The sequence below is a fragment of the Parasteatoda tepidariorum genome, chromosome 11 (genome assembly GCF_982258835.1).
Source record: "Parasteatoda tepidariorum strain Cologne lab strain chromosome 11, Ptep-v5.0, whole genome shotgun sequence".
NCBI lineage: Eukaryota > Metazoa > Arthropoda > Arachnida > Araneae > Theridiidae > Parasteatoda > Parasteatoda tepidariorum.
Window position 1 is genome coordinate 97728728 of NC_141765.1, and position 24830 is coordinate 97753557.

A 24830-nucleotide genomic window follows, 5' to 3' on the forward strand; every position below is an offset into this window, starting at 1 on the left:
TGCGTAGCATTTTTAAAAAGTGCTTAAAGGTGTTTATTTTCGTTTTTTAAAAGCCTTTAAAGGTGCTTTTTTCATTGGGTGTTTTTAAAACGTGCTTAATTTTCCTTTTTCGAAAATGAGAATTTTTTCTTTACAATGTCAATTTTCATCACGTTTTATGCAAAAATGTGCTTTTCATATCGTGCTATTCAACGTTTTCATAATTTATTCAACTACAATCTATTTCGGCATCCCGTTGGTCCATAGCGTATGAAAGCGCCAATCATTTTACATGTTTGATGAAATACTTGTGAGTTCACATGTGCGTATACTGAGCTGGGTTCTGTGAGATTCTTGCACTCTCATGTGCATCTCTGCTGCATTTATCTTTTTTTTTCCACCCTCTGATAGCGAACCGAAAAGGTTCTTGATCTTTTTATAATGGCTAATATAATCAAGAAAAGAGTTCTTTGTCAGAAACTGGTTATTTTATCATGATCATGTATTTTTTTTTTTTTTTTTGCATTTTATTAATGTATATTAGTGCCTAAAAATATTTTCGGAGTGCTTAAAAAGTACTTAAGAGGTGCTTATTTTTTGTTGAAATATTTGGCTATGCACCCTGATTACAAACGTTAAAATTTCGCAAAAAATTTTAAAAATATCAAAACCATAAATATAAACAAAAAATTACATCAAAAACATAAATATAAATAAACGAAGTCCTTTGCTTTGCAGTGTTTGTAATAGCTCACAATTAGAGATAAAAGTAAACTTATAAGCAATTATTAATTTAAATTATGCCGCATATAGTTTATTTAGTGTTTCATATTGTGAAAATATCAATGATTTAAATTTATAAAGAAATTCATTTTTTGAAATGAGTCATTCATGATTTGACTCAAGAAATTTTCGGAATTTTTGAGTTGGGCTCACAATCACCCCTGATTTTGGAAGTTGTGAATTTTGTGCAGGACAGTTTGTAACCACAAAGCTGTGAGCTCGTATATATATAGACCGACAAGTGCCTAGTTAAATATTTAAAAAAAAAACAATGTAAATTATAACTAATTTCAGTCAAATACATTTATTTCCAAAATTTTTTGTGGTTTTCCATTGATGGACCAATCATGCCATCATGAACCATTATATTTTTTTCATGATAACCAACACAAGTAACCATCACCCCCAATGTAGGAATTCGAACTGATTTATATGACTCAACATAAGAATAACAACTTGTTTTGATGATTTGTTTATGTTGAACCCTCAGAAATTTGCATCAAAGTTTATAAAAGAAGCATAAAAGAAAACCAAATGTATTTGATGGTATATTCCTGCTGAACCAACAAGACTTTCCATTAAACAACCATAGAAATGTATTGTTGTACCAGTATGGACCATCACGAATGATTATGAACAACCATCATGTAGGAATTCAGACTGATTTATGATGGTCCAACTTCCCGAATTGTTTTGATGGTATGTTCCTGAGAACCAACAAGAATTCCCATTAAACCAACATGGATCATCTGTTGATTCATGGAAATCAAACTTTTCTTGATGGTAAACTATCATAGTATTAAAGTAGCATTTTACAACATGGAATGATGGAAGTTTGGCATATCAAACACCATGAATTCATAATGATGGATGATGGTGACACTTATGAGTCGCTCTGAAACCAACATAAACCATCAAGAATTTTGACTTTGGGTAAATTTACAGGGTATCCGCGCATCTGGAAAGTAATGAAAAATCATGGAATGAATTTTAGTATTGAACAAAATTTGTCATGAAATGTCATGATTTTAACTATTTTTTAAAAAAAAAAAATCTTGAAAAGTCATGGATTTAGGTCGTTGAAAAATCTAACTTTTAAAATAGAATTTACCCCCCCCCCCCAATTTCATAGTGTCCCGAATATCTGAATTTGTAACAAAATTCCCACACACAGTCATATTTGATTAAGATATAAAATGTTTTTATCGTGTTCTTTAAAAATTATGGTGTTCTTTCAAAAAAAGAAAACATCATTTCTAGAGCGAATTATCTTTTAAACTTCTGTGATTTCAGAAATATTGTTATTACTTATTTTTTTTACTTTATCAATTTAAAATTTTAGCTGAAGCAAGCCAGTCATTGGCGAATTTTTTTATTCCGAAATTAGAACAGAAAAATCAGGAGTATTTCTTCCCTTTCCTATGAACAAGAAAAGTATCTTTAAAATGTAATTCTGCAGAACAAAAAATGATTTGCTCAGCTATTTTACTGCTTCAACTCTTTCATTACTTTGTTTTTTTAATTTAAAATCAATAAATATGAAGATGCAGAGAATAACAGTTTTGGTTATAATCTATCATTTCAATGAATGTTATTATAATGCTTTATTAAATTTATTGTTGTATTTTTGTCGGAGAAAATAGTAACTTCGGTTAGTCATGAAAAATTCTTGGAATTAGTATGGAAAATCATGAAAAATTATCAATTTGAAAATCTAAAATGTAGCAGATACCCTGAATTTATTTAAAAATGAATTTATTAATTTTTATGACTCTAGTGGCTGGTTTTCATAAGCTCTATTTATTTGCTTGTATGATTCCATATTATAATGCTCTGATTTAAACTAAGAACATTTTATGCAAGACTAGGTTCATGAAAGAGACCAAGAAGTTGATTTTGCTCTTCTGATAGTGAAGAAATTTCTAAAGTTGAATTCTCCTCGAGTAAAAGTAAGTTTCTTCCTCAGTTGCTTGAAGACCATTCTTAATATTATGTTTATAGAATCTACTGTATAAACCAGGTTTTTCACAGGTTAAGGGGGAAAAAAAACAAGAATTGAGTGGGAAAACAGGGTGCTTAGCTTTTTAAAAAAGTGCTTATTTTGAATTTTCGTTTTTTAAAGGACCTTCAAAGTGCTTTTTTCCATCGGTGTTTTTAAAAAGTGCTTAATTTTCCCTTTTCCGTAATGGGATTTTTTTATTTACCGTGTTTGGCTACGCACCCTGAAAAATCAGAAATGCTGAAAAAAAAGTCTTAGAATGAATAAGAAATCAGAAAAAAGATATATAGATTTAGTGCTCATTATTAAAATTGTTTTGAAGTGATTGTTCGTGTCGGTATTTTCGTAATTTTCCGTACTTTTTATTTCTGTATCGTTTTTGAATTCCACCTGTTTGTTCAACCAAGAATGCTAATTTTACATTTTCTAGTAAAACTTTAACTCACTATAAAATTTATTTGTCCAAAGCTAAGTATCCATTAAACAATTAAATGATTAGGATGAAAAAAATTGAATGATTAGGTATACAAAAACAGGGGTCTGTTTAGAAAAAATTTGGGTCCGTTAACGGACCCTTCACAAAATATATTTTCATAAAAACAAAAAACAGACCCTTCACAAAATAATTTATCTTTTAATCATCGGTCCCTCCCACAAATTTGTTTATCTTCATTATTATTTTGTTAATCGAATAAACCTTTCCCAGGTAGGAAAACAAGAAAGATGGATGTAAACGAATTAAGTTTTGTCTTCCACAGACGCTTCTTCCATTGTTCGTCCAAAATGAATAATCTGCTTTCAGTAGTATAGGCTAAATACCAAATATTTGTATGTTGCATCTCTAATTTAGTAGCAGCAATTGCTGTTTATTTTTTAAAATTTGATTTTTTTTAATTGTAATTTTGCAGTGTTGAGCATAATCTTGTATCTATTTACAATTTAAAAACTCCTTGAAAAAGTTTTTTGCAATAACAGGACCCTATTTGCACAAATTCGCAAAAGCAGGACCCTGGTTGAAAGAATGTGACTTAACCTTTATTTTATATACACAAATGACGAGTCATTTTTGCTCAATTTTACAAAAACGGACCTTTCACAAAATGTCTGGACAGACCCCTGAACAAGTTGGAACATTTTAAATACGGTTTTGCTAGAGCTACTTTTGTAAACCGTTTTGTTTTGATTCGGTTGGTGAAAATTGGATAAACCAGACGTGCTTTAAAATTTAGACTGAAATAACGCGGTAGATAAGTCCATTAACCAGAATGCGATAAATCATTTATTGCTGTATTTGGCATAAATTGGTCAATGCTAAAATTATTTCCACCCCAGTTACTTCAGCTCATTTTCATGCCTGGTATCTTATTTAATTCATTTTTTTGATTCCTTTGTTAAGGGCATTAATTCCATTCCCTACATAACGCCTGGAAAAGCATTTTACTCTGATTATTTCTATAATGCCAAAATTCTTACCTCTCCTGTCGCATCAGCTCATCTCGATGGCCAGGATTCTTGTTTTCTTCATACGAATACTGATTTATGACACAAGTTCCTGGCCATTTCTTCATAGCACTTAGAACTACATTCTGCCTTGATTTGCCTCACTCAGCCACTAGGGTTTTTCTAGTTTCTTCATTCCTCTTGTGGCTAGTCTTTTGTATATAAATGTTATGTATATAAATGAGTTGTATATAAATGTTAGAGCGATTACTTTATAAGGCACAATATGCTTTTATATTAGATTTTATTGAACTCTGGTCTGAGCGAGGCGGGATTGAATGCAAATATTGTGAAATGATTGTTGATTTTTCTAGGCATCCAGGATCAGATTTTTTTAACTTATACTTTGAATTATTTCATTAACAGTGTTAAAGCATGTGATTTTTAAGAATTATTTGTATAATATTTTTCTAATTACATGGTGCATAGCATTTTTAAAAAGTGCTTAAAGGTGCTTATTTTCGATTTTTGTTTTTTAAAAGCCCTTAAAGGTGCTTTTTTCATTGGGGTTTTTTAAAAAATGCTTATTTTTTACTTTTTCGAAAATGAGATTTTTTTTCCTTTTCTTTATCGATTTTCGCCAAGTATTATGCAAAAGCATGCTTCTCACATTGCAATGGCGTGCAATAGTGAAGGCAGGATCTCCCCTCTGCCCTGTGTGTCTCCAAACACGTATTCGATGATCGTCAGGACACAGTTGGAAACGGGATTCGTCACCAAAGACTATACGTCCCCAGTCGGCATCATTCCACCCATATCTGTTCAAAACATTCATGCCTACGAAATTTCAAAGCAATCGGATGATTGCTTCTTGGTGCGTCGATTTTTTTGTTATAGAGTGTATTTGAATTATTGTACAGATTATTGCTTGCTTGCTGGAATATTTAAATAAGTATTACTAATACATAATGAAGCAAACCTCATTTATAGAGATCAGTGCAAAACTTTTTTTTTTATAAAATGTTCGGGTTTTTCCCCCCTCAGAAATGCCTTTTGAAATCTATTTAGAAAATCTTTAAATATATTTGATAAATTAAATACCTATTACTATTCAAAATTATGAGTAATTATGCATAACATTTCAAGTTCATTTATTATCAATCATGACTGGAAAATATTGCAGTTTTTCTATTTTGATGATTATAAAAATCCCTAAAATTCCCTATGTGATAAAATTTAGTACATTATGCAACAATTAGCATGAAATTTATATTGCTTCGTAGAATCTACTTCCTATCCCTGTTGGCATCTATGAATAATGTTCACTAAAATTAAAATTTAACAGTCGGGCTTTGATGACCCAAAAATATTTTTTCTTAGTTGCCAAAACAACTCAGATATAATTTTAATAGTAGTAAAACACTTTTTCTGGTTTCATTCTGGTCATTAAAAAAAGGCAGGCCACAAAAAATTTTAAAAAGGCACTACATCCCTCCAAAAAAAGGTTACAAATCACAGAAAGACATGTTGTATTTCACAAAAATTTGAATAGCTTTTAAGAAACCCAATGTATACAAAGTTCTTAATTTTATCACTAAAAAAAAATTTTTTTTATAGTGAAAGAGTTTAATTTGAAAATAACTCTTCAGTTAGATGCATACTTTTTATAAATATCCGTTTAAATAAGCTTAATTTTAAAATGTTGCGTAATGTAATAGTTAGGACTGGGCAATGTTAAGATTTTGGTATCGTCACTCTAACATTGCGATATAACAATACATTTCGATGTTTCATTACACTAATATTTTGCATTTGGTATTGTATAATTTCAAATTCTTGCATTTTATGATTGATAAATTGAAGCAATTATATTCTTGTAATAAACGATGCATTGAAAATAAATTTGAAAAATTGATTAACTTGTGCTGGAAGAGGGGGACAAAATCAGTCAGTCACTGCCTATGTCATTAAATAAGTAATTATGAATATAAAAATGCACATTGAGATCACTCATAAAAATCTTCATCATTAACAGAAACATAAAATCTTTTGCTGATGAACTGAGAAAGATTGAAAACTTACGAACAGCTGGCGCTAAAATGCACATAACTTCCCTGTCACCCCCATCTTAAATTCAGTTCATTACTGTCAATATTTAAAGAAGGAAAAAAGCTCTTTGCACAAGATAGCGGGCATCCATTTCACGGTCGGGAGAAGCGCTCATCCCATGCACTTGAAACCATCATTGTACTATCTGAAATGACACTCATATAGACAACAATACATCACGAAACATCGCACATATCCTGGTAAATATTAATTTTCGATGCTTTGAAAAATTACCAGTCCGAACATCGGATCGGATATTTTTTGTCGGATTGGCTATAACATCGATATTTTCCTATGAAATGAAGTATTGACCAGTCCTAGTAATGGTAATGCATTAAAAATATCTGAATTTTTAAAACTATGGCAGGGTTGCCACTCCAGTGCGAAATACAGGGAATTTAAAAATCACCTAAAATAACAGGGAAAATGCAGGGAATTAAGATTTTTTTCTTTACAAACTGGGAAAATATAAGGAATTTTATTTCTTATTTTTGTCTTTCATAAAATGGTGACCACTCAAAGCGTATTCTGCGGGATATTTAACCATGATATTTCAGCTATACTAAACTATATCATTTACTATAGCATTATTTAAGTATGTTCAGCTGTTTTTCCAGCAATAAAAACTAATAAATATAGTTAGCCCAATATAGCTCACACAAAAGCGCATTGATAGTGTGTTTCCTTTTAATCTATTGTGTATGATATGTACAGGGAAAACACTGGGAATTTTTCTTTCCATATTTGGGTGGCCTGTATGTGGAAATAACCTAAAATACGAAAAGCAGGGCTGATTGTGCTCCGGATTTCTGGAATTTTTGCTAACAGTGATCCGGAAGTTTCCGGAGATCGAAGGTCCAGACGTTTAAAAAAATCATTGATCACAGAAGTTTCCGGAAATCAAATTTTCAAATGTAGAACTTAAAAACACAGTTTATTTTATTTGTTTGTAAGGGAGAGCCAGAGAGTTACTTTATAAGCTCATATTCATGATTAATAGAAGTTGTAATCATAAACTCAAGAAAGAAACATATTTGTAAATTTTAAATACTTCTCCAGGTATGTGTAAAATTTTAAATATTTTTAAGTGAACTGAGAAATAGTAAGAAAAAGGGGAAAAAAAATTTTTAAAATTTTTTTCTAATTTTTCAATTAAACTGTTCTCTTTTTTTTTTTAACTCAATGAATTTTCTGGAATTTTGACTTGGGCTCACAATCACCCCTGGAAAAGTAACTGTTGAAAAAGCTAGCAAAAGTTAATGTAGATTTATAATGAAGTTGTCTTGAATCGAGCAAGTAAAAAAAATGCTAATGTTTGTAACCTTGTTAAAAAGTACTTACAGGTGCTAATTTTCGTTTTTTTTTTTTTTTTTTTTTTTTGAAGCTCTTAGAGATGCTTTTTTTTTCATTTGGTGTTTTTTAAAAAATGTATCATTTTCCCTTTTCTAAAATGATATTTTTCTTCAATTTTGGCTATAAATTATTCAAAAAACATGTTTTTCACTTTGTTCTATTCATTGTTTTCTCAATTCAATCAACTGCAATTCATTTCGACGTGCCATTGGTCCGTAGCGTTAGAAAGTGCCAATCATTTTACATGTTTCAGGAAATATGTGCTATTTCGCATGTGCATTTATTGACTTCCCTCTTCTGCAACTCTGCTGCATTTTACAAGAGATTTGCAAAGATCAATAATATTAATCTTTTGAATGTTTTGTTGAGCATGCTTTTATAAACAGCTTTTTAAATCTAAAAAATACACTCGATAACCTTTTTTCAAATTATAGTTGAATTAATTACAGGGGTCTATCTAACTTTTTCTGAGAGGTACCTATTTTGTGAAAATTAAAAATTATATTAAAAAATCAACACAAAAATATGGATTTATCGTTTCTTATGGGATGCAAAAATAAAATTTTAATGAAAAGTATTTAGTGAAACTACCGTTTTTCCTAAAGTTGAATTTGTGAAGGTACCGCTTAACGGTAGTAAATTTGGCCTGAACAACCCGAATTATAATTTTGAATTAAATTTTTTTTCATGATAAAGTAAAATAATTAATTTTAAAAAATAGAATGAGCCACTTTCATATTGAATGTATTTAAAATTGTGTATAATTTCGTGGCATAAGATTTCTTAGTCAGAAACAAGCTATTTTATCATGATCATGTAAAGTGTTTGAAAATTATCTTGCATTTTGATAATGTTTCGTTGCATGAGGAACTTTCAACAACAGGAAGAAGAAAAAAAAAATTTTATCAGTACATGTATCTTAATTATTATATTTTTTTAGAATGCTTAAAAATATTTTTTGAGTGCTTGAAAAGTGCTAATTTTTTGTTGAAAAAATTTGGCTGAAAAACTTTCTGATCACTAATTATTGTCTCCTTCCACACGTGCAGCAAAATCATGAGGTGAGAGAGAAGGCAAGTCTCTATGGCAACATGGAAGGATCAGTGTTTGAAAATGTCTCAAACGATGTTCAAGTCTCTTGGAAGTCCGAAAACACGCACGATGTCCACACTTTAAGCAGAAAAGTGAGTTACTTTGAATCGCCTCTCTTTTGTATACATTATTATGTCTTTAATCTATGATTACTTCATGAAAATTTAAATACTTATAATAACACTGGCTTGCAAATATTCTATAACTTTTTTTTTTGTTGATAAAATTATCTTTTAATGCCAAATAAAAATGAAAGGTTATAGAGTATATAAGTATAAAATAATTGTGAATTACTAATGCAAGCATTTTGAAGTATGTAGCAATTCAGAAGATGTAAGTTTAAGAACAAAAAGAATAAAAATAACTGAAATTATAATGTTAGAGAAGACATGACAGTAATATATGTATTTCAACAGGGGTAGAAGTCCTCCTATATTTCCTATTTTTCCTATATTTTTACAAAAAGCTAAGAAAGCCTCCTATTTTTCCTTTATTTTCTATATTTTTCAAAATTGGCCTATATTTTTTCCCTCTAATATTTTTTTTTTTACTATAGAAGACAATTTTCTAGATTTTTCTTTCCTCAATTAGTCATGATCATTTTGAAATTCACTTGTACTCAATACTGCTTAATGACAATGGGTAAGTGAACACATAGTGTTCTCCCCCCTTCCCTATCTCTTGTTTTAGTGCTTTCTAAGCTTATACTACTTTCTATGACTTTTTTTTTCTGAGTAGATGGCAAACTAAATTATGTTAATATTTTGCTTCAAAATGTTAACTTTCAATTAGATTATTTAAGTTTTTATTTTATTATCTTTGATTAATTTGTTTTTATATTTATTGTGTTTAATTTATAAGTACAAGTAGAAGATGCCAAATCATTTGACACGATTTCGTGATGATTGGCTTGATTTAGAGGATAAAAACAATGGTCAAAAAGTTTAGGACTGGTACCAAAAAAGGTAAAGATGATTATAATGCCTACTGTAAACATCAGTAATAGTGGCAAAATTCAGCTTTTGCAGCATTCAAGCTCTAGAAAACGTAAAAAGACTTATAATGAGAAAAAGGATACTTCTCAAAAGCGTCTCGTAATTGCTGCTGGCAATAGTGTTTGTTTGGAGCCAGGAGCCAGCTCTACTGAATCAAAAAAAGTATGGACTCTTACTTCTGAAGACAAAATATTGCGATCTGAAATTATATGGACAATCCATGTTGCCCTGAACAATTATTCCTTTTTTGTCGCAGGATGCTATAAAAGAAGTATTTTCATCTGTCTTCCCAGACTCAAATTTGTGCACTGGGATGACCTTATGTTCCACCAAAGTGTCTTATTCTATATCACATGGACTTGGTCCTTACTTTTTGAAGCAAATCACCAACGAATTCAAGAGAGAAAAACCTTATTACTCATTAATGTTTGACGAGACCCTTAATGAGCAAAACTTGAAACAACTTGATGTGCACATTCGATATTGGTGCTCTTGTGATGGTGGTATATCCGAAAGATACTTGGGTTCAGAATTGTTGGGGCATGCAACTGCTCTCAACATTTACATTTTTAATGCAATATAATCAATTCTAAATTCTTGTGAAATAGATTTAAAGCATATAGTGATGCTTGGGTCTGATGGGCCGAATGTTAATAAATGTGTTTTTCAACTATTCGACAAAGAAGTTACAGAGATTGGGAAGTATGGATTAATAAATTTGGGCACATGTAATTTACATGTTATTCATAATGCCCTTGGAAAAGGTTTAGCTATTGAAGAATTTGGGAATATTATTGACTTTTTGGAAAACATTTATTCATGGCTTTCCTAATTTCCTTCCAGGAAAGAGGATCTCAAAAAGGAAATTGATAATTTTGGTTGTGAATATTCTAAAGTGTTGCGATACGTGAGCAACAGATGGCTTTCTGTTGTTACTGTCTGCGAAAGAATCCTGCATCTTTTGCCTTCTTTAGAGGAGTGTTTTATAGAAGATCTACCTAAACAGAAAAGTAGTTTGGTAAAGCTTTATAGATTTCCAAGCATTAAAAAAGTCTTAGAAGATCCTTTATTATCAGCTTATTTACATTTCCTTATCAGTGTTGGATCAATTTTTGATAATATTTTAAAGCTATTACATTAAAAAAAACTCATTGATTCACACTTTATACAATGAGTTAAGTGATTTGATAATAAAAATCATGCGACGCCAATCACCATTCAACTGCGGAAAATTGTTTATATAATTTTTTTTATCAAATTTTTTATAGTGTTTTATAATTAAGTTTTAAAGTTATTCATATATCATCCGTGCTTTTCAATTTAATTTAGATCTTTTTTGCCCTATTTTTTATTCCAGAAAATCCTATATTTTTTTCATAGAAAATCCTATATTTTTTTCAAAACAATCCTATTTTTTTCTCATTGGTCACTTCTACCCCTGTTTCAATCAAAATTTTTGTTAAATAATGTATGTCTATAGAACTTTAACTTATCATTTTTTTTCTTAAAAAAAAAATAAAAGCTATAAATAGAAATAAATTCTATTTTTCAGACGCTTTTAGATCATTAGATTTTGATATTAGTAAGAAAGATTTCTGAATGTTAGATGAAAGTAGTTTGGAGTTACAATTTTTATTCTTCACTGTACAATAGTACCACATTAATTTTCCTTAGTCAGGGGTCTGTCCAGACATTCTGTGAAAGGTCCGGTTTTGTGTAAAAAATTACTCGCATTCTTTCAATCAGGGTTCTGCTTTTATGAATTTGTTCAAATAGGGTCCGATTATTGCAAAAAACTTTTTCTAGGAGTTTTTAAATTGTAAATAGATACAAGATTATGCTCAGCACTGTAAAATTATAATTAGAAAAATTTATTTAAAAAAATTAACAGCTTCTAGATTAGAGATGCAACATACCGTATATTCCGGCGTATAATGCGCACTTTTAATACAAAAAATAACATTGGAATTTACGGGTGCGTGGTATACGCCGAATATAAAAAATTATAGATTAAAAAAATTTTCATTTAGAAAAATACCTTTATTTTACCTATATACTTTATTGATTTTCGTTATTACATAAATAGTTCATTATATTCGTTTTTCGTTATTACATAAATAGTTCATTATATTCGTTTTCCGTTATTTCTTCAGGCACGTCATCACAATCCGTTTCGTCTTCATCATGTGTGTTACCCTCATCCATAAATAAACAGTCATCTTCTGATCCATCCAGATTATTTGAAATGCTGCATTTTTTGAATGATTTTCTAACTATCTCTGGCTTAATTTCATCCCATGCTTTTAATATCCATTTGCACACTGTTTCCAAACTTGCATGACGCATATGTCCTCCTTTCGTAAAGGTTTTCACACCCTCCAACATCCAAGTGTTCCACTGTTTTTTTAAATTGGCTTTAAATGGATTGTTTAAGCAGACGTCCAATGGCTGAACTAATGATGTTAATCCGCCCAGAATAACTGCCATGTCGGTGTTACATTCTTTCAAGAATTTTTTTGTATTATCTGTAAGGTGGGATCTAAACATGTCCCACACTAAAAGGCTTTCTGGTTTTCTTACGCAACCAGGACAGATTTGTCAGACATTTTTTACCCTCAAAATTTAAAAAAAGTATTAGAAATTACAGGTGCGCATTATGCGCCGGAATATACGTGCAAATGTTTGGTATTTAGCCTATACTGCTGAACGCAGAATATTCATTTCGGACAAATAATGGAAGAGTCGTCTGCCGATGACAAAACTTCATTCATTTACATCCATCTTTCTTGTTTTCTGCCCTGGGAAGGGTTTATTGGATTAACAAAACAATAATGAAGATAAAAAAATTTGTAAAGGGTCCGATAAAAAGAAAAATCATTTTGTGAAGGGTCTGTTTTTATGAAAAGATATTTTGTGAAGAGTCCGTTAACAAACCCAAATTTCTTATAAATAGACCCCTGTTAGTGTTACTTTTCAAGTATATTATGTAAACTGAAGGATCAACACCACCATGTCAACTGTCTTTCTAAATTACAAAAAAATATGCATGATTTTCATAACTTCTCTGAATTTTTTTTATATGAATTTAGTTATTTTATCATGATTATATGAAGTTGGTGATAATGTTTTCGAATTTTATTGATTTTATGTTTATAAATTTTGAACAGACCGTAATTATGAATTTTTTTTTAAAGTGATTAAAAATATTTTTTGAGTGCATAAGAAGTACTTAAAAGGTGCTTATTTTTTGTTGAAAAATCTGGCTACGCACCCTGATGGGGATATTTATGGAAGATATTTCAGCTATACTAAACTACAGTACAGAACCATTTATCCGGTATTCAGTAAACGGGAAAACATTTCGCTCCATTTTTTCACCATTTTGTTAACTGGAACAATTGAAAAAAGTTAAAATTTGGCTCATCCTTGAATTCGAGTAGAGGAGAATGTGGAGAGGGGGCTGAAAAAGGACAAATGTTTCATTTTCTCCTGTGTGTTCGAAAGAATCGTTTTTCGATAAGCTGCTGTCAATGAAACATAAAGCAGTGGCATGCTGGTTTCGATTTCTCTTTCATTTACGAGGTGACTAAATGCATTGTGCTTTTGCATATCAGTGAACAGAAGAAAGGGATATAAAAAGAAAAATATGTCCCCTTTACTAATAAAAAAGTGAAATGGAAATATGTGAACGATTAAAATACAGCTATTTATTATTCAATTATAAGGTAGAAAAATAGTTAAGCTAAATTATATCATTTAAAAAATAATTGGAGGAATTTTGTAAATTATAATTTAGTAAATTATAAACATAATTGACTGTTGCTAGTGGGAGAAAAGGTACAAAAACCATCAAGCTTTGTCTGGACTACTACTATAATTCATAATTCGTCCAAATAAACTTGTATAAATATCTATTATTTATCATCATCAATAGCTCGACAGCCCAGGATGGGCCTTGGCCTTCTCAAGAAGTTTTTTCCAGGCTAACCATCAAATTTTTTTGCAAGTGTTTTCCAATTTTTAGTTTTTAAGACCGAAAGGTTTTTCTCTAGGCCATCTATCCATCTCCAATTCAGCCTGCCTCTTTTTCATGTGCCAACTGGTCTAGCATTGAAAACTCTTTTTGTGGTACAATCTTCGTCCATTCTAATAAGGCGACCTGCCCATTTTATTCTTTGTCGTTTAATAAAGTTAATAATGTCAGGTTCATTATACGAGTGATAAAGCTTTAGATTTGATCTTCTAAGCCTCACACCATTTTTTCTAATTCCTCCAAAAATACTTCTATTATTGGTGCAATTAAATGATTCCAAAGAGACTTATAAAACATTTAATAGAATCCAAATTTGAGTTATCTGGTTTTTTTTAACGCATTATTTAAAAAAAGCAGCTTAAATATTAAGAAATGGTAACATTCAATTAAAAATGCTACAAAGTTTTACCACTCCTTATAAGAATATTTAGTTTTAAAACTAAAAACGAAATAATAAACAAGTATAAATCTTTTTCTAAACTTGGATCCTGTTAAGTTTAGAATCTGGAATGAAAATTCAAAAATTGAAAAAAGCTAGTGTCTAAAAGTAAAATGTTGGATTCGTAAGCCCTGAGAATTATCATTGTCGGAGAATTCATCCATTTTTCATAATATCGTAATTTAAGCAATTGGGGATTAAAAAATATCCAATTTTTTTTTTGAACCGACCATCATTAGGTGCATCTTCAAAGTTCTTCTATTATTCTTAATCGTTTCTGAGTGTTGTCAATTGGATGTTTCAATTCAGGAACTTGAAACCTCAAGAGTTAAGAGTTATGCCTCAAGAGTTTTGGAATGTTGGAATTTTTTTTAATCCATTTTAGTTACTCAGTTTCGTTATCCTTTCTTTATTATGACAAATTGTTTTATAATTTCGGACTAGAGCACAATGATTGTATATTTTCTCTCAATATATTCATGGTACGTAGTGTTTTTAAAGAGTGTCTAAAGGTGCTTATTTTCGATTTTCAGTATTTTAAAAGCCCGCAAAGGTGCTTTTTTCATGGGGTGTTTTTAAAAAGTGCTTCATTTTTCCTTTTCGAAAATTATATTTTTTTCTTTACCATGTCCATTTTTGCCATGTATTATGCAAAAGCATTCTTTTCACATTGTTCTATTCAACGTTTTCACAATTCATTCAACCACAATCCATTTCGGCGTACCATTGGAATATGATTCGTTGGACCAATCATTTTACATGTTTGATGAGATTCTTGCACTCTCATGTGTAACCCTGCTGCATTTTGCAAGATATTACCAATTTCTGGCTTCATTTTCCACCCTCTGAAATCGAACTGAAAAATTTCTGAATCATTTTTTAATGGCTAATATTATCAAGAAAAAAGAGTTCTTTGTCAGAAACTAGTTATTTTATCATGATCATATAAAGTCTTTGAAAATTATTTGCATTTTGTTAATGTGTATAGTGAAAATTTTAAAAAAATTTTTGAGTGCGTAAAAAGTATTTAAAAGGTGCTTATTTTTTGTTGAAAGATTTCGCTACCCACCCAGATATTGTTTATAATATGTAAGGGGGAAAACACACAGAATTTCTTTTACAGATTTGAGTGGCAACCCTGAATTATTAGATTTTAAAGAAAGGAATAAATTTATGAATCTTCTTACATTTTTTTACTCTTAATAATAATAAAAAAATGTTATCTCTCTCTCTCTCTTCCTCACTCTCTCTATGTATGTATATATATATATATATATATATATATATATATATATATATATATATTGTTAGATATTTTATTATAATAAATAAACTTTGCGGGTTTATTTTGGTGTTGAAGCAAATAATAACAATCTGAAACCATTAGCAATGCAGTTTTTAGATTTTTTTTTTACGGGCATCCAAGCCAGAACACTAGTTATCACAGGGCAATAGTAATTTTTTTTTTTACATTATTGGTGTAAGAAATGAAATTGTCCAAGCTTAAAAGGGGGATTGTATTGCGCAGTGTATTTCAAAATGAATGTAGCGATTACAAACGGCTATAACTATTGAATGAAAAATAATTTATGGACAAAAGCTACGTGGAATGTAGAAGGAACTTATTTTTGTACATATGGGTTTCAGATTTTCTATGTGACTTCTCTCGGTCACTGGACGATAAAGGCAAAATTTGACAATTTTGCCTTTACAAATACTGGATATCTCTTAAAATAATAATGCTAATTCAAAACAAACAACATTATTTAAACATTTGACTTTGGATATTGGTTGAAAGAAAATTGTATCAGTGTATTTTATAAAGAGCACTGTTTGGATCAAATACATCATAAAATGGCTCTGTATTGAAATGTAAATAAATGTAAAAATTTATTGATGTATAATCACATGGAATTATTTTCTTTTGCTCAATGAAAATATTTTAAACAGTACTTATCCAAGGTTTTTTTTAACAGGACTTATCCAAGGGTCACTCTGTATTCGCTATTTGGTACATTTTGTACAAAAACTATTTAACAATTTTTTAAAAAATTTATTCATTAGAAACAACATATTCTACATTACTAAATGTATTATTTCCTCCACATCTATTCAATATGATGTATTGAGAATAACATTTTAAATAAAATACTTCATAATATTGACACATTTTTTGTACCCACCTACAATTAATGATAGGAAGAAAAAAATAGCACGCTGTAAGATTTTTACTGGAAAACCTGGAAAAATCAGGGAAATTTGAAATCTGATTTGAGTGGCCACCCTGTAAGTGATAATCAGCTTTAAAATTTCATGTTAAATATGTAAAATAGAATAATAATTGATTGCTGACTCACAGGACGAAACATGTGTATCATGTAAAGCGATATTTCGCATTAATGAGGTTCAACTGTATTTATTTGAACTTTAAGGGGTCACAGTACCCAAAAAATGACCAAAATATCAAGAGAAAATTTTTTTTGGTTATTATAAAACTTCAAACTATTTCAAATGCCCTGGAAAAAAAATCATCTCTCTATCTACATTTTTAAAAAAGTTGCAAATGATTTTAGATTGCCCTAAAACAGAAACTTGCTCAGCAGACGGACTTTAAAGTTCTTTTTCTCATAGATGATAATTTTGTGTTTTAATCTTAACTAAATCCCTAAGGAATTTTTTTTATTTAAGATAACGCTTTGAAGTAAACTCTTTTACCTTAAGTATAATGCACTTAGTTAAACTGTGCATGGAATAAGCATTTCATGGGGTACAGTAGAGAACCCGTTATCCGGAAATCAGAAAACCAAAAAACCGGAACGAAATTCGATAAATTTTCGCGCCATTTTTTAAAAAAAAATTTTTTTTCCTTATAAGATTATAGGATTTCTTTTTTGAAAGATGTTAACCTTACCATCATTTTGGAAATAATCAGTGTATTCCTTCATCGTTTTTTCTTCTTTTTAAGATTATTTCCAAAAAAACATTTTTTTTGTTGGGTTTAACAATAAACAAATGGCTTTTTGTAGCGATTCAGAAGACCGGAAAAACCAGTTATCCGGAATAGCGATGTTCCCGATCGTTCCGTATAATCGGTTCCCTAATGTACTACAATTTTTGCAGCATGTTATATATACCTAACAAGAATTTTTAACCATTTTTTTCAACTTTTTTACAAAATAATCATTAAAAAATATTCTAATTGATATATCAGCAAATGAATGCACAAAATTGTTAAGATGAATATCGTAAGCACTAAGGAAAAAAATTTATTTTGAAATATGTTAAAATAAAAAAGCCTTAGGGATTTAAAAACTTTGAATTTTTTTAAAATTTAAAAAAAAAATCAAAAAATTTCTTATTTTTTTAAGATAAAGTATTGATTATAAGTTAAATGAGCATCTAAAGCATCCACAAAATGAATGATTATACCTTTATTTAAAAAAATTGTTGCAAAGTTACTGTGACCCTCAGGGCTTCAATTATTGCTCATTGTAAGGTATTAAATTATTTGATTTTTTTCAAGGGTACTTGAGAGGCAGCCCAAAGAACCTGAACATAGTAGAAATCCTCATCTGTGGGACCAGGTGGAATCTCATTTGCTACTGGAGACTTCGTTCAGCGAAAGTGCCGATCATCCGGACGTCCTGCCATTATTGAAACCTCCCAGTCTTGTTGTCTCCAAGGGAACGCAAAGAATGTTGGATAATCTGTATTCAGTCGTCGAAGACTTAACGTGAGTCCTTTGTGTTGTTTCTATTCCTTTGGTTATGATCATCTCATTTAGCAAGTCGTTTTACAAACGGACCTCTATTTAACGAAGTCGCTAAATCCTGATTATAAGTTCGTTGTATGGAAAATACTTTAAATAGAAAATCCCCTTTTGAAACACTTAAACGACACAAAACAGGTTTTAAATTCATAAACACCAGACATAATAAAAATAGCAAATGAAGCACTTTTATCTTGTAAACTAGTATCTACTATTTATTTTATAAATCTTAACCATAAAATAAATCTGCATGGAAAGCAAGAATAGAGCAAAACATTATCCAGTGTTACACAATCATGCTATATACATTTTCAACTAAGAAAAGGGTAAATTTATGTATAAAATTATAGGTGCATTTATTGTAAAAGTAATTTTAAACATACATTACCACATGTGTTCTTAAGTTAAATTTCTACGGATTAAATCTGTTCATTTAAATTGAGTTTTTCGTTTGAAATGCAAACAAAAAGGGAATTTACTGCTTTCTCTAAGATAATTTTTAGAGAAAAAAGTAATACACTTCATAAAGCAGTGGCTTCGAAAATTAATTCAAGGTCATTTCCCCCATAAAATGAGTTAACAAGTTTAAAATGTTCTGATGTATTTTGGGAAATAGGGAAAGTGGATCTCATAGAAAAGTTCATTAAATAGAAAACTCATTTCTCTATTGGAAGTTATTTTATGAAAAAATATCCGAAATGTTTTTGGTTCCTTGAAAAAATTCGAAAAATGGAAGTTTGTTATATATAAGTTTGACTGCATATTAATTTGTTATGAGTGTATGCTCATGTTGAAAAATGAATAAACCCTGGCAGCAAAATAACTTGGGCCAATAGTCATGAATCTCAGCTCAGTAACGGTTCGAGAGGCCTTTATTTTTCCAATATCGGCCCGATGTAGAATTTTCAGATTATCCTGATATTTTATATCCATTATTTAGCCTTTGTAGGCCCTACATAGGCCATTCTAAAACCAATATTACAAAATCTAGACATCCCAATATCCGTTCTTCGGTGCACATTCTTATACGGGTGCGTGGCATTTTTTAAAAGTGCTTATTTTTGATTTATGTTTTTTAAAAGGTGCTTTTTTTTCATCGGTGTTTGTAAAAAGTGCTTAATTTTCTATCTTTTAAAGAGAGATTATTTCTTTGCCATATCGATTGGTGTTCTAAATTACAAAAAAAATGCATTATTTTCGTAATTTTCTCTGCAATATTTATCAGAAACTAGTTATATCATCATGATTATGTCAAATTTTTGAAAATGTTATTGATTTTATGTTTGCAAATTAAGTACTTCAAAAGATATAAAGAATAATTTTTATTACTGCACAAATCCTAATTATGATTTTTTTTTTTTTTTTTGAATGTGATTAAAAATATTTTTTGAGTGCTTGAAAAGTACTTAAAATGTGCTTTTTTTTTATTGAAAAACTGGCTATGCACCCTGTTATAGACTCATATTTTGCCAATTTCGAACCTAACTGGTAAAACTGTTACTTCTCTTTGCACTAAAAAGAAAGATCAATGGAGAACACAATTTGATAAATTTTAATAATGTTTCTGAAAGTTACTTAATAGAAATATTATTTTTAAAAAGCATTAATAAGAGGAAAAATGTTTGAATTTTTTTCATTCAAATTTAAACAATGCCATTGTTCTTCTTATCATCCAATTTAAAGATCTTAGAAACCTTTTAAAAAATGATTTGGTAGGGGGGAATCTTGTTGGTTATGCTGTAATTTTGGCTTTTATAATAGGGTGCGTTGCTTTTTTTAAAAAATGCTTAAAGGTGCTTATTTTCGATTTTCGTTATTTAAAAAGCCCATAAAGGTGCTTTTTTTCATTGGGTGTTTTTAAAAAGTGCTCAATTTTCCCTTTTACAAAATGAGATTACCCTGTCGATTTTCGCCATATATTATGCAAAAGCGTGATTTTTCTCAATGTTCTATGTAACGTTTTACAATTCATTCAACCGCAATCTATTTCGCTGTACTCTCGGCTCATAGCGTATGAAAGCGTCGATCATTTTACATGTTAGATGAAGTACTTGTGAGTCCGCTTGTGCATCCACTGAGCTGAGTTCAGTGAGATTATTGCTCTCTCGTGTGCAACTCTGCTGCATTTTGCGCGATATTCTCAATTTCAGGCTTCATTTTCCAGCGTCTGAAATTTAACCGGAAAATCTCTTGTTTTTTTTATGGTGGCTAATATAATCACGAAAAGAGTTCTTTGTCAGAAACTAGTTATCTTATCATGATCATGTAAAGTCTTTGAAAATTATTTTCTTTATGTATATAGTGCTTAAAAAGTACTTAAAAGGTGCTTATTTTTTGTTGAAAGATTTGGCTACGCACCCTGTATTATGTAACAGTTTAAATAAAATTGTCTCACCTTCACTTTAGGACTTCCAGGTTGGCATTTATAGAATTGTGGTATTTCAATACATTACTTCAAAAATACAGTGGGTGATCGGTTAACGAACAGATCGGTTTACGAACACTTTCAAGAAAGATTTTTTGTGTTCGGATAACGAACACATATTCGGATAATGAACAAAACTAATTCTAACGAACACTTCTCTGCCTGAAAAAAAGTACTATTAAACGTTTGTTATCATTTTGCATACAAAATAAGATCACTGAAAAGAGAAATGTTTAAAGCATGCTTAGTATTGATAATTACTAAATGAAACTTGAATTAACAATGAATTTAAATCTAGAGGACATTCAATAATTATTATTATAAAGCTTAAAACACTTCTCGTTTACCACTCTGAGAATCCCAGGGCATTCAAAAAAAATTCCATAATTAAGAACAAACTGCCAGTAATGTGGAGATCGAATCAGAGGGCATGGGTCACGCAGTATATTTTCAAAGAATGGCTATTTGAAGTTTATGCCCCGAGCATCAAGGACTACCTTGATACCAATGACTTGCCGTGTTGGACATTGCACCAGGACATCCAAAGGATCTTGAAGATAATTTGTTGAAAGACTTTCTCTGGCTGACAGTTCAGTTTTTACCTCCGAATACGACTTTGCTGATTCAGCCGATGCATCAGGAAGTTATCGCGGCTTTCAAGGAATTGTACACTCGCGCGCTGTTTTGTCGGTGTTTTGAAGCAAGCCAATTCTCCTCAACAATAACTTCAAAAAAGTTTTGTAAAGAAAAATTTGACATTCTTGAAGCTATTCGTATCATTCAAAAGGCGTGGTCAGAAGTCACACAGTGACAGTTGATTTCTGCTTGGCGGAAGCTGTGTCCATCCTTCGTTCAAGGTGACGGAGGTGATCAGGGAGACACCCCTGAAATTGTGGATGAAATTTTGACAACTGCTAGAGATCTGGAATTGGAGGTGAACGAGGATGACATAGAAGAGCTCATAATGGGACATGCAGATTAACTGAAGACAGAAGAACTCCAAGACATTTTGAATGAAGAACACCAAGAAACACAGCGAAATGTATCTCCTTCTGAACAAAAGAGGATACATTTAGACGAAAGAGGATACCAATGCCGACATCTGCCGTTAAAGATCTTTTGAAAAAGTGGAAGGATGTCAGAGCAATGGTCTTAGAATGGCACCCAAACTAAGCTGATGTCAGTAGGGTTGAGGATTTTTACAAAGACAATGCTATTAATAACTTCCGGAAAATCCAGAAAAAGAGAGAAAAGCAATCGACATTGGACATGTTCTTCAACGCTCCATAAGCAAAAAATGAAAAGGACTGATTAATCTGCAAAACTATATGTATGTATTATTTTTTAAAAAACTTAATAAGAAATTGTAAATTTTTTTAAATTTAATTTTTAGGGTCTAAATTTAATTTTTAGGAATTAATCGATTTCACATAGAAGTCTATGGTGAATCGATGATCGGTTAACGAACAATTCGGATAGCGAACATTGCCTTGGAACGGATTATGTTCGCTAACCGATCACCCACTGTATGCCTTTTCTTTTCACTCTAAACGTATATATATATATAGATATAAACTGTGTCTTTATGATCTTCTGATTTATTATATAATATTATAGATCTTGTAAATCATCATTAAACAGCCGGAATAAAAACTAGAAGCTGGGCATGCGATTTTTGCACGAGTATCGCAGAATTCCGCTTATCCCGTTAACGCAACATTTACGTACATTCTTCCGTGAAGAATCAAGTCTTATGCGATTCTTTCGCCATTTTATTTGATTGGAACTGCGCCGGAATCTTCTAATATTGCGATTCTCATTCACGCAATTTTAATGTCAAGCATTGATTTTGGAATTCACCTGATTTAAAGCTACATGTTCTGATTCATATTCACGCAATTTGAAAATCGTACATCGCAATTACGATTCACGGGATTTAAAAGTCTAATATCACAGTTTGTATTTGTGCTTTGCAATCTGCTAATATTGTTAATCTTATTCACGTGATTTTAATATCAAACATTGATTTTGGTATTCACCTGTTTTAAAGCTACGCGTTGTGATTCGTATTCACGCAATTTGAAAATCGTACGTCGCAATTACGATTCACGGGATTTCAAAATCCAATATCACGATTTGTATCGACGCGTAATATATCGTGATTCTTGTAGAAAGTAAAATTGTGAAGTAAGTAATTGAAAGTAAGTTTTGTGAATTAAAAGGAGTCATATTCTTCATTAGTTACTGTGAAAGATGTCATAATTTTTGGTAGTTACTGAAAAGGTGTCATATTCTTCATTAGTTACTGAAAAGGTGTCATATTCTTCAGTAGTTACTGAAAAGGTGTCATATTCTTCATTTGTCAATATAAATGTTAGTTCAAAAAGTTATGTTAAACATGAAATATGTATGATATATAAATTAATATCAATTTTTTGAACATCAGGGTTTTTCACTCTGTGACACAATTAAGTTTGTTAAATTATTATTAAATATAATTATCAATAATTATAATAAATTTAATAATTATAAATTATTAAATTATTATAATTTGTTTTTAAGTTATTAAATTAAGTTTGAAGGTAAGCTATTTCTTCGTTAAACAAGTAATTCAGTTTGACACAATTGTCGAAACTTTTTCCCTTTCGAGTTCAAACTCGATAAAAGAGTAATTTTGAGTAACTGTTACTTAAAGAGTTTTGATTTGTTTGCAGGAGCAGAGATTTCGAACTCATCCGCTGCGAGCTCTGCTCAGTCGATGTTGTTTCCAAGCGAGATTTACTGGTCCACCTAAGACAGCACATCTCATCAAAGGAGGGAAAGGAAAATAAAATAACTGCGGAATGTTTTTTTCTGTAAATAATCATATCATCAGCATTGTTTTTCTTTCATTTGTGTACATAAACAATTATTGTCCAAAAATAAAGAGTCATTCTCAATATTTTTATATTATACATTGTGAGTAACGTTTTTAAAAAGGTGCTTAAAGATGCTTATTTTCGTTATTTCGAAACACTTAAAGGGACTTTTTTTCATTGGGTGTTTTTAAAAAGTGCTTAATTTGACCGTTTCGAAAATGAGATTGTTTTCTTTACTGTGTCGACTTGTGCTATGTATAGAGTATCCACGCACCTGAAAAGTCATGAAATTCGGTATCGAACAAAATTTGTCATGAAATGTCATGATTTTAACTATTTTTTTTAAAAATATCATGGAAAGTCATATATTTAGGTCACCGAATTTTCAAAATGAATTTTACCCCTCCTAATTTCATGGTTTTCCGAATATCTGAATTTGTAACAAAATCCCCACTCACAGTCATATTTGATTAAAATATAAAATGTTTTTATCATGTTCTTTAAAAATTATGGTGTTCTTTCATAAAATGAAAGGAAAAACATCATTTCTAGAGTGAATTATTTTTTCAACTTCTGTGATTTCGAAATTTTTATTATTTTTTTATTTTATCAATTTAAAATTCTAGCTGAAGCAACCCAGTCAGTGGCGAATTTTTTTTTTTAAATTCCGAAATGAGAACAGAAAAATCAGGAGTATTTCTTTCCTTTCCGATGAACAAGAAAAGTATCTTTAGAATATAATTCTGCAAAAAAAGAAGAAAAATTATTTGCTTGTCTATTTTTTTTTTTTTGGCTATTTTATTGTTTCAACTCTTTTTTTTCCCTCTGTTTTTTAAATTTAAAATCTCTAAATATGAAGATGCAGAGTATAACTGTTTTGGTTAACCTATCATTTCAATGAATGTATTATAATGCTTTTTAAATGTATTCTGTTTTTGTCGGGAGAAACTAGTAACTTCGTTAAGTCATCAAAAGTTCTTTTAATTAGTCATGAATTTGAAAATCTAAAATGTAGCAGATACCTTGTATGTATTATGCAAAACATGCTTTTCACATTGTTCTATTCAACGTTTTTACAATTCATTCGACCGCAACTCATTTCGACAATCAACCACAATCCAACTGTCGGTCCATTGTGTATAAAATCGCCAATCATTTTACATGTTTGAAGAAATACTTGTGAGTCCGTACGAACGTCTACTGAGCTGGGTTCGGGGAGATTATTGAACTCGCATGTGCAACTCTGTATATACAATATACATGTATGTTCAGTCGAACCTCGATTTCACGAATTTTTCGATGTCTCGAAGAAGAAAAAAATTCCCTTTAAATTTCCTATACACTCAATGTTAAAAAAAACTTGATTTCACGATTTTTTTTTCTAATCCCTCAATAACTTGAATTTTTTTCCATAAATAGTGTAGATTTTTTTTCTAAAATTAAAAAAAATATTCCAAAAAAAATTTAAGAATGGCTGACAAGGCATGGAATGATGTGTCTTCCTCTACGATAATGAATGACTTCAAGATGTCTGGATTCATTAAAGATCACGAAAG

At 30.3% G+C, this 24830-nt stretch overlaps 1 protein-coding gene across 1 annotated transcript in view; it reads left to right on the top strand.

The window, feature by feature from the left end:
- LOC147801956 (putative ATP-dependent RNA helicase spindle-E) overlaps nucleotides 1-23370 on the top strand; it is a 47945-nt gene extending 24575 nt beyond the window's left edge. The window contains exons 6-8 of the mRNA XM_087154369.1: nucleotides 2631-2711; nucleotides 17746-17955; nucleotides 23131-23370. The gene's annotated coding sequence lies outside the window, so the exon portion shown is untranslated. The remainder of the gene's footprint in view (nucleotides 1-2630; nucleotides 2712-17745; nucleotides 17956-23130) is intronic.
- Nucleotides 23371-24830: the final 1460 nt, after the last annotated feature.